This window comes from Camelina sativa, chromosome 1, assembly GCF_000633955.1.
Source record: "Camelina sativa cultivar DH55 chromosome 1, Cs, whole genome shotgun sequence".
NCBI lineage: Eukaryota > Viridiplantae > Streptophyta > Magnoliopsida > Brassicales > Brassicaceae > Camelina > Camelina sativa.
The window spans coordinates 21,391,956-21,402,415 of NC_025685.1; the positions used below are offsets into that span (position 1 = coordinate 21,391,956).

The 10,460-nt window shown below is 35.9% G+C and overlaps 1 long non-coding RNA gene across 1 annotated transcript; it reads right to left on the minus strand.

Moving 5' to 3' along the window:
- On the minus strand, window positions 1,536-3,349 carry LOC109132198. The gene is made up of 4 exons (XR_002037447.1): window positions 3,184-3,349; window positions 2,399-2,558; window positions 2,193-2,279; window positions 1,536-2,110 (listed from the first exon to the last, which is right to left on the minus strand). It is a non-coding gene; the product is annotated as an uncharacterized LOC109132198 (long non-coding RNA).

Genomic DNA, 10,460 nt, shown 5'->3' on the forward strand with positions numbered 1-10,460 from the left:
ACTGGGAGGATTGATGCTTTGAACATTCAAGTCAAGAAGCTGGAAAATCAGGTTGTCCAGACTGCTGGGTCTGTTAAAAGGCAAGAGGGATTTCTCCCTGGAAGAACTGATTCAAACCCCAAGCATGCTTGCAATGTCATATTAGTGAGGGATGAAGAAGATGGTGAAATTGAAACTGCAGAAAAAGGAGAGCAATCGGCCAAACCCGAGACGGAGAATTCGACTTCAGACGATGGTGTCATTCGACACCACTTGTGTGTCGGTCGACACCCCTCTCAGACAGAACCAGAAACTGCAAAATCTCAGGTTCCAACAGCTGTTAAGAGGGTGTACAAGCCTAAGGTCCCTTTTCCTAAGCCAAGAAGGTCCAAGCAGGAGCTTGAGGAAGCTAGATGCAAGGCAATGATGGATAAGGTGAAGATAGAGATGCCTTTGATTGATGCAGTAAAGCTTTCACCACCACTTAAGCGGTATGTGAAGAGGATGGTATCCAATGGTTTGAGCCCTGAGGAAGGAGCACTACTTACAAAAGATGTCAGTGCAATTCTTTTAAACCAGCCTGTTCAAAGGAAGAAAGAGAAGAAGTAAGACATGGTTGTCTCTGAGAAAGTGAGTGCAATGATCCAAAGTAGGATTGCAAAGAAGTTACCAGATCCTGGAAGCTTTGTACTTGATTGCTCTATCTCTGCAGAACGGTTTGCTCACTCACTTTGTGATCTAGGCTCTAGTATTAACTTGATGCCACATTCTGTTGTTATGAAACTTGGGATGACAGAATTCAAGCCATTATCTCTTATCTTAGCTGATAGATCTCAGATAATTCGTGAAGGTGTCTTAGAGGATATTCCAATTAAGGTTGGGAACTTCATGATTCCCACTGATTTTGTGGTGCTGAAGTATGATAAAGAGCCTAAAGACCCTCTCATCTTAGGAAGATCCTTCTTGGCTACATGATGCAATCCTAGAAATATCAACTCATCAAGAATTGGTTCAAGGAAAATCAAGATCAAATTATAAAGAGGTATTTAGGAGACAATCAATTCATGGCTACATCAAGAAAGTGTCTAGATACAAAGAACCAATCTCCATCAATGATGATTGATAAAATCTCTCAAATTTATTCTTGATTTATTTATGTAATTAATTTGATTTATTTTGTATTTATGTTATTGATTTGTAAATTGAGTCTATATAAGCTCATGTTTCCCTTCATTGTAAAGATATAAAATATTTTTGGAAAAATAAAAGGGAGAGTTTTCTCACTTTGAAGCTTAGGCTTTTGTTTTACTTGTCTTTTCTATTGTGTGTGATTCCTTTAGAAAACAAGTTGAATCTTTATCTTTGTGTGTGATTCACTTAGATATTGATTTGTGTTCTTATCACAAAGTCATTCCGCAACTTTGTGTGGCGAACTTCGATCCCCTATTTTGGCTCACATCAGACGATCTTAGTTTTTAAAATATTTTGGCATAACCATTAATGTAAGACTTACACATTCTAAATTTAAACAAAAATAATTATGATACAGCCTTCATTGTTTTTTGTATTTTAATTAAACAATCGTAAGTCACATGGACAAACAACATTATTATTACTTTTGTCGAACGAACCAAAAAATACCAAAAGAATTAACCAAACAAGAGTATTATCCGGACGCAAACAACAAACCGGGACATGCAATTTTGATAACTGGTTCCTCATTCCTGAGAATCTCAAAATTTTCCTCCTCTTTCTCTTCATCTGTACCAAAAAAAAATCATTGTCTTCATCTTCTTTTATTAGTAAAAAGAGAGTTAGTCTCTTTTGTATTTGTTTCTTAGATCAATCAACTCTCTTTTTTATTTGTTTCTTAGATCAATCAAATAATAAGGCTTTGAAGATTGTTTTTCCCTGCATCAGTAGGTATAGAGTCAATTCTTCTTTTGTCATCATATGATTCGTTGATACGTTTGGACAATTTCGAAATCAGAAACATGAAATGAATATAAAAGTTTTAATTGTTGATTGATCCGCTTATCTGATCTTAACTCATTTGGTTGGGAAAACATGAGCTGCTCTATACATTGTCTTTCTCAAGAGATTCGGGTCTCTTCTTTGCAGGGGCAAGTTCCTACAAAAGTAAAAAATCAATTTTGAAAAAAACAAGTTTTGCAATGCTAACATTAGAATAATGTTTATGACACAATTCCTACCTCATCCAAAGAAGAATCATCTTCCTATTCAGAAGAAGAGTCATCCTCTAGTGTAGATGAAGGTTCCTTTGCAAGGTTTTTCTTAGTCTAAAAGCAAATTAAAGGGACAAGATGAATATAAATAGAACACTCCACAATGTAAACTCAAGTTAACTAAATTTGTCACACTGCTCACTACAAATTAAACAATGAGACTGACGTTATACCTTTTGCTCTTCCTTAGATTCAGAAGAATCTGATGAGTTAGAACTGCTAGTTTCTAGCTAATTTGGTACCGTTTTTTCAGTTTTCTCCTTCTGGACAGCAGCAATCAAGTTTTTCTTCTTCTTCTTTGGAACTTGGATGTCCAAATCTTGTTTCATATCTCTGTTACTTAACAAAGAAATTAAAAACAGAACATGGTGTTGAGAACCTAGTTCTTGAAAAGGCATAAACAAAAAAAAAGACAACTCATTGTAACACTCTCATTCATCACAGTGCAACACACTCTTTCAATAAACAACTAATCCCCAAATCGTCCTCCACGCAAAAAGAAAACAAAAACTAATGAGCCAAAATCATGCATCCAAGAATAATTGGGGAAAAATATGATCATATGTGTAATTGGGAAGCTTAGTTGACGAATTGATAATAGTAAATGCACATTACATACAAAATCTTCTCTTTTGAGCATCTTTCAATGGAGGAGTTAAACCATGTCTGTGTTCAACTATATTAGGTGCGGGATCACCAGACTCCCTAACCATGATCAATATGTGTAATAACAAATCAAAGTATTCAGATTACTTTTAGTCAAAATTTACATATTCTGGTGGTGTTGACTAAAATTTACATGGTACCTCCGATTGACTAAAATTTACATGTTACCTCCGATCTCCTTCAATTTCAAGTTTCAAACACATAGCTTATCAATACTCATCTCAAATTCACAGCCTAGAAATCTTTCTTAATCCCCAAAATTAAGAAACATGAAAGAATATAATTATGTTACCTGGAAACGAAAAGTAGGAGGGAGGCGGCTTTGTCGAGAGGCCGATATGTATGAGAGTTACGAATACTTGAGTTAATCTTCTCGACGAATCCGCTAAGACCTCTACCGCTACTACCATCTTCTTCGGCTAAAGAAGAAATCAATACTAAAATTGGGTGATAGAAAGAAGAAGAAGAAATCGATCGGTAGAAAGAAGAAGAAATTGATCTTCCCTCTTGGCAAAAGAAGATGAGTTGTATTAATTGTTATAATTTAATTGGTTACAGATTTTTTCTGATGTGTCAGTCTCTCCTTCAATACAAAAGCTGAGCTGTCAGCACCTAGTAAAAAACGAAGAAATTTTATTGTATTGATAATAAAGAACCATTCGACCCATGCACTATGAAACACTCACATATTTTTTTTGGAGCTGAAGCAATGTGTAGCCAACAAGGCAACAACAACACCAAAGATATTAAGAAACTTACTGAACGATCCCACATATAGCATCACTTTCACGCCACCATTTCCAAAATAATGAACATGTTAGTTTCCTGATCTGATTGCCTCCACTGTCCAACTTTTACTTTGAATTTTGGTATGCCTAGATTCGATCACACGCGCAACATCCATATAAACGTAATTCCACTTGTCGGAGATAGTCTCCGGAGCCGTAATAGGCGATGAACACAAGGGAATTCGTGAAATAAGTGACAAAGAAAGTGTTACATTACCACCGTTCTGACAAACCAACCTAACTGCTCTGTAGCCCATCCTAGTGACAAAACTCTCAAACCTATCACAATCTTTATTATGTTCATACTCGCCGTCCAAACAATCCCTAAACCCAAAATTTAAAACTTTGTTACTTTCCTAACATAACTAATCAAAAGAGCTATACATCATGTTTTCTTCATCTATGATTTCTGTTATTTTTTAAAAAAGTATTAAGTAGTCTCCTTATTAGATTTTAAGTTTCAAGATGGGGGATTAGTTATTAAATTTTTATGATTTGATTCTTATTTCAAGACTCATTATTTGTAGGTTCTACGATTTATATGTTTTTATAATGCTGAAACTGGTCTGATCATCCATAATCTAGAAGTTAAGATTTCTGCATCAAAAGTATTCGGTAAAGTGCTTCAATGAATGTACATCATATCGAGCAATTATTTTTTAACTTATGAGAATTGATTTTTACCAAACACTTCCTCTTACTAATGGTCTAGATAAAAATGCGTATGAAAATATCATTGCGTAGGTGTTTATTTGATTGTTTGTAAAAAAACTACTCAAATGGTTCTTCATGTCTTGAAGGGTCTGCTAAAATGTCAATGTTCAAGTTTCCGAGTGAATTACAAATGACATTGTTCTGCTCCAAGAAATCTTTTTTTCGAATAAAATGTAAAATTTATTCAATTTTTTTTTAACAACAATTGCAGTGTTTGGTTGGACCGCTTTAGCTTACAACAAATACTATTTTTTGTTTTCTAAATTAAAAGATTCAATAAATCGTTTTTCCACTATTTTTTATTTTACTTATCTCACTTTTAAACATGTTACTGCATATTAGGCAACCATTCAAGGAGTGATTTTCTAATGGGGATATTGGAAATAAAAGATTACTAAAAAAGAGTTTGTTCATATATACCTTTATTTCAAAATTGTCATGTATACCTAAGATACACATTAAAATTAATGAATCCAAATTTAACAAGTTTTAAGAAGAGAAATCTAAAAATATATTTAGATATACAATTATATAGGAAATATAAAGAATTTTGTTTGTGTTTTTTTAATAAAAAAAGTTATATTTTTGATAGAGAAATTTTGTTCTAAAACATTTAGAAAACGTTTCTTTCCAAATTTTCTTGTTTTACTTTTCTTTTTTTTTTTGATCAAAGAGGTGTTATCATTCAACTAGATAGAAAATAACATACAGGGAAATGATTGTTTGGGATACAATAGACATAAAGCAATTGTTTGGGATACAATAGACATAAAGCAATAGAAGTACAATGATAGATAATAGCAATCGATGTGAAGAGCTTGAGAGCTATGAGCCACATGCTGGATAGAAAAATGGAACTTGTAAGATCAAGGCAAATCGATGCAGACTCCATGAGCAAGTCAAAGGAGTATAAAGCCACTGTCTTGAATCTTCGAAGACTTGGCGGAGATGAGAATGACAAAGCTACGTTGCCAAGGGGTCAAGCATCAGTGTTGTGGCTCTGATGACCGGTTACTAACAAGGTAGTTGGTGGTCCAAGGTTGAAGGAGTAGGCCTTTAAAGGGTTGTGGTAACCACTACTCCTTGGAGTGAGGGTCATAATGCCACTAACCTTTAAGGTTATATGCAGGGACTACAAAAAGTAGCAAGTATACGGTTTAAAGGTCTTTAAGATTTGGTGAGGTATGGGCAGGACAGTGGTGAAGCACCGGTAATCCCCACTCCATAGAGGTGGGATCATAATGCCGAGCTTCACCAAGTTGCCTCCATACATGGGAACATCCCTAGGGTATCCAACTAACAAGGTTTTCAAAAGATTCCTATGCCATTATAGCAACAATGTTGATTTAAGGTTCAAAAGCAGTCTTCGGACTAAAGAGACCATTAAATTAACCAAAAACTGCTTAGGGTGGGAAGGAGTAGAGTTCAGATCAAATTCGGATACATACTGGTCTCGACACAAGAGATTATCAAACAACCTAGAAGGATCCAGTGATTTGTTACCGGGAAATAGTCGACTTGACCAAACAAACAACACTGGTGCTAACAGGTTTGAACTTGACATAACATTATCTAAATCGGTTCGGATTAGGTACCAGTTTAGGGTTGTGACATAGTTTAACCAAGGTAAACTCTCTACCAGGTAGCTAAGATATGAGTGGAGAGCAGCCTGGGCCATGGAGATATCATCGGGAAAATAGCGAGCGCTGGGTTTGTTGAAATCTCCATCAATATCTTCCATGGCTCCGGCATCAAAACAGAGCTCTCGTCCATCTGCAGCCAAGTCAACCACTTGGAGAGAGGATGTAGATCCGAGAAGCGGAGAGATGTTGCAGTTGATTGCGAGATGTGTCAGATCGAGGGATAGAAAACAAGGTTACCGAGGCGGTCAAGGGTTTGTGGAGGCGGTTGCAAGATCAGAGAATCAAGTTCGCCGAGAGGGATGGACGGAGGTGGAGGGAAGATGGGGAAGAGCTGAAGCTTATGCATTGTCGGAGTCGAGATCTGAGATCTCAAAGGGCCTCCGGTGAAGAGAACAAAGACCATAAGAGAGATGAGCGGTAAGAGGAGAGGACGAAGGTTACAGATCCAGAGCCCAGCGACGCCGATCGGTCTCGACGCCGCCGGGGGAGGCGTCTTCGGTGGTTGTGCTAGAGAGGATATCGGCTAGGACGAACTGTTAAATTAATTGGAGATTGCAATATTTTTATTGTTTTATAAATATCAGATTTTGTATTCTAACATTTTGTAAATGTTCTAATAATTTTAGAAAAGTTTTTATTCTAAATACTTTAGAAGTCCGAATTTCAAAATTCTATGATATTCATAATATATATTCTATTGTTTACTCTATGTTCTAAATATTTTAATAAATATGTTATACGATTTAATAAATATATGTTTTGATAACGTTGGAATATGTTTTACAACAATGTTTAGAGAATATGTTTATTGTTGACGGTTAGAATACGATTTAATCTATGTTCTCCACTCCTCTAGGCACTAGTCGAATATGTTTATTCTTTTACTCCTCTACAAACGTATAGTCCAATACTCCAATTACTTGTTGACGGTCTATACGCTAGGTTAATTGGACTAAAGGGCCTCATGGCCCAATAGTATTTTTGTTGTTGCTTCCACAATCTGCATATAATCCACAAGAATTTACTTTATTTAATTATTGCAAGAACTCATTTGAGCACAAATAAACTATTTTGAAAACTATCCTTTTAGATGCATGGATTTTTTAGATTTTTATACACAATTAATTTGGTTTTAATTATAGCTGGTGATAAACGAAACAAAAATCAGTGGCTTATAAGTAACCATCAGAAACAACGTCAACTATGTATGTGACTAGCCCACAAAATTATTGATGAAGTTTGGTTGCACAAAAAAAAAAAGTTTAAAGTTTTAGCTATTGTACTATAAATAAAACTCAGTCGTATCGATTTTCATATATTTTCTTTTTTACAATCGGAAATTTGGAATTCTTTCCTTAGATAGCCAGCAGAGACACTTGTAAGAAAACTTTCCCAGACCTGAACATCGAGGCATTTCCACCACCTTCCTTTCCCGGCGCCAGCGGTGCTTTAGCTCGCCGACGTCGGGAGATCCTTCAACTTTACCATTCTCCATCCAGCTTTTTCTTACATAATTTTCTTTGCATGTCTTTTTCCCCTACTTTTTTAAGCTTTTATCATTTCTATATAACCCTCTTGAAAACCCAATAACTGGATCGCTCAGCACTCACTAGATGGCGATGGTTTCCGGCAAACCCCATCATCCTTCATATGTGTCCAGATTCCATGGCAGCATATCGAAAATCCACGGTTGCATACAAATCTCGATGCGGATCTCCATGCTCCCTTGAGAACTCTTTCTTCCCGGTTTCGTTGAAGGCAGGAGAGATCCCTCCTGGACCTTCAGATGCGCCTTGCCGAGAAGAGACGCCGATGGCGCACGACAACTCCAGGGTCAAGGATTTCCTTTCAAGCTGGATATCTGCTCTAACCAAACACCACCATCGGAGCTTGGCAACAAACCCGCTGCATCCGGAGACTCACCACCCATCACAAATCCTATCGATCTCTCCGACCAGCCGCCAAGGCGCTCTAACCAGGTTTTGGCCAACCAAAGAAACCCTAGGGTTTCTCTTGATGGATGCAAAAATTGTCACCGGTCCATTAACAATGTCCAAGCCCATTAAACCCAGGTCCAAAATTTCTGAACTCTTACTAAACCCATTATCAAAGATGTTTCGATATTATGTGAGATACCTTTCTCAACTTTTATCGACATCCATGATTGGGTCTTGGTTTATCAATGTAAAAATCTGGGTAAAAGCAATTCCTTGACGAATTCTGCACATCTCAGCTCAAGGCTTTTGGGAATCTCGCTACTAGCTTCTAGCCACACCAAGGGATTGAGGAAGAACGGCATTATGACCCCGGTTCCAAGGAACGGTGGTTACTGACACTTCCTCAATCTCCTATCCCCATACCCCATGATCAACGAACCATGTAAAACCAGGTACGCTACATTTTTTAGTTATTGACGCCAAACATTAGCCAATGGTGTGATCAAGATTACAAACTCTATGGACTCCATCTGAGAAGTAATTCCCCATTGCGGCTTTGGTTTTGCTTTAACTCCCTGAGAACCCTGGTATTATTATCCATATTGGCTTCGAATTATGAACAATTCTGCTCAATCTTCAACCATCAAGCCTTTTTCAGCCTTGCTCCAATTCTTGTCAATCTACTACTTCGTGTAGATCTTCTCAAGTCGGCGAGAAGCACAGATTTGACCTCTTCGTTAGCCAAATCGTCTCATGACAATGGCTATCTCATCATCCATTGACCTGTTCATGGAAGAAGGATCGACAATTCTTGATCTTTCATGTACCGAAACTCTTCCAAGATTTTGCCTCAAAGATCTCAAAAAGTTATTGCCGATCAACTTTATCTATTTATGTTTCTATGTTGTTTTAGCATTGGGGAATGCTCTATCTTTATGTTCTCTACCATGCTTGTATGAATCGTATATCTTATAATTAATGAATGAATACGAGTGTTTGACAAAAAAAAAAAAACAATCGGAAATTTGGAATCTTTGTGATTCAAATAATAAAACGATTATAGTAATTAAGTCATGTATATATCAAGATATTAAAGTCAATATTGTTGGACTGTCCTATAGTCATAAGCTATCTAATTTTGTTATCACATGAAGCGAACCCACATTTATTTTATTACCCGATTGAGCTACATTTTATCCGAATTCTTTTTGAAAATTTTGGGCAAAATCTTATCCTCCAAATTTAAAGTTCTATCGTCGTTTTGTTTGTGTTTGTACACCATGTGCAATACCATTAGCCTTTTATTTTCCACTGTGCCATTTAATGTGCTAGATTGATGATAAAAAGTCCTTTAAACCTCATCGTTTATATTATATAGCTCATAGTCATAAAATATAAAGTACTTTATTTTTATAAATTATGTTTACATATTCCACCGTCCATGTCGAAACACGTACGTAGCAATCAGACCAGAAGTCATGCTTTAGAATCTATGCTATAGATTCCAATGGTCCGTATTCTATCTAATTTAATGATTGTATACGTATCACACTATCACAGTATCAAATTAACTATCACGTATGATACGTAAATTTTCCATTGAAGTCGTTCACTTGCAACAAAAATAAAAAAAAAATTGTTCCCAAGAGTTTAAAATAGATTTACTATAAGAAAACAGTGACAAACGCAATCCGTGATGCGTAGCTCAATTTCTATAAACAATCTATATTGTTAATTTGCATGATTTAAATGGATTAATAACGACATACAGTAGCTTGTTTCTTAAACTGTAGTAACCCATTCTCAAACTTGAACTGGTTATACGGTTTGGTTAATCGATTATTGTAGCTTTATATTTTCAATATATACAACTTAAAAATTTATTTTAGTAGTTTGTTTTCAAAATATTCATATGTAGTCTGGATAAAATTTAGCTACTATGACATGAATATGTGCTGAGAACCATGAATATGCTAAATATTAATGCATAAAGAATATAAAGAAATCATTAGAACAGTAAAATTTACTTATAACTGACAGCTATATATACATTCGTTTTTGTCCAAACTTGACCTTAATCGACCTAAACAATCCACAATATTACACTAGTCACTAGCGAATTAGACCCAGAATTCTATCTACATTATGCTTCGTTGTAGATATCGACCAATCATATGTTTATCTAGTTACCACAATTAACCCCTAGCTATATATAAATACTTTTATAACGGGATAAATAATAGATTAGCTAGTAAATTTTTTCACATAAACTGGCTCATCCATTCTAAGCCATCAAAATAATCCGGCGAGTAGAGCAAGTTATCACCATCACCGTCCACACAAATGTCGTAGTCTCCAAAAAACGGTGTGGCCTGATTGGCTTCGACGGTCACAGAAGATGAGATCGGACTGTTGCTTATTAAAGTCCCTTCAACTCTTTGTGCAAGACTTTGGATCTCTCTTTCAGCCTCATAAAGCTGTTCCTTT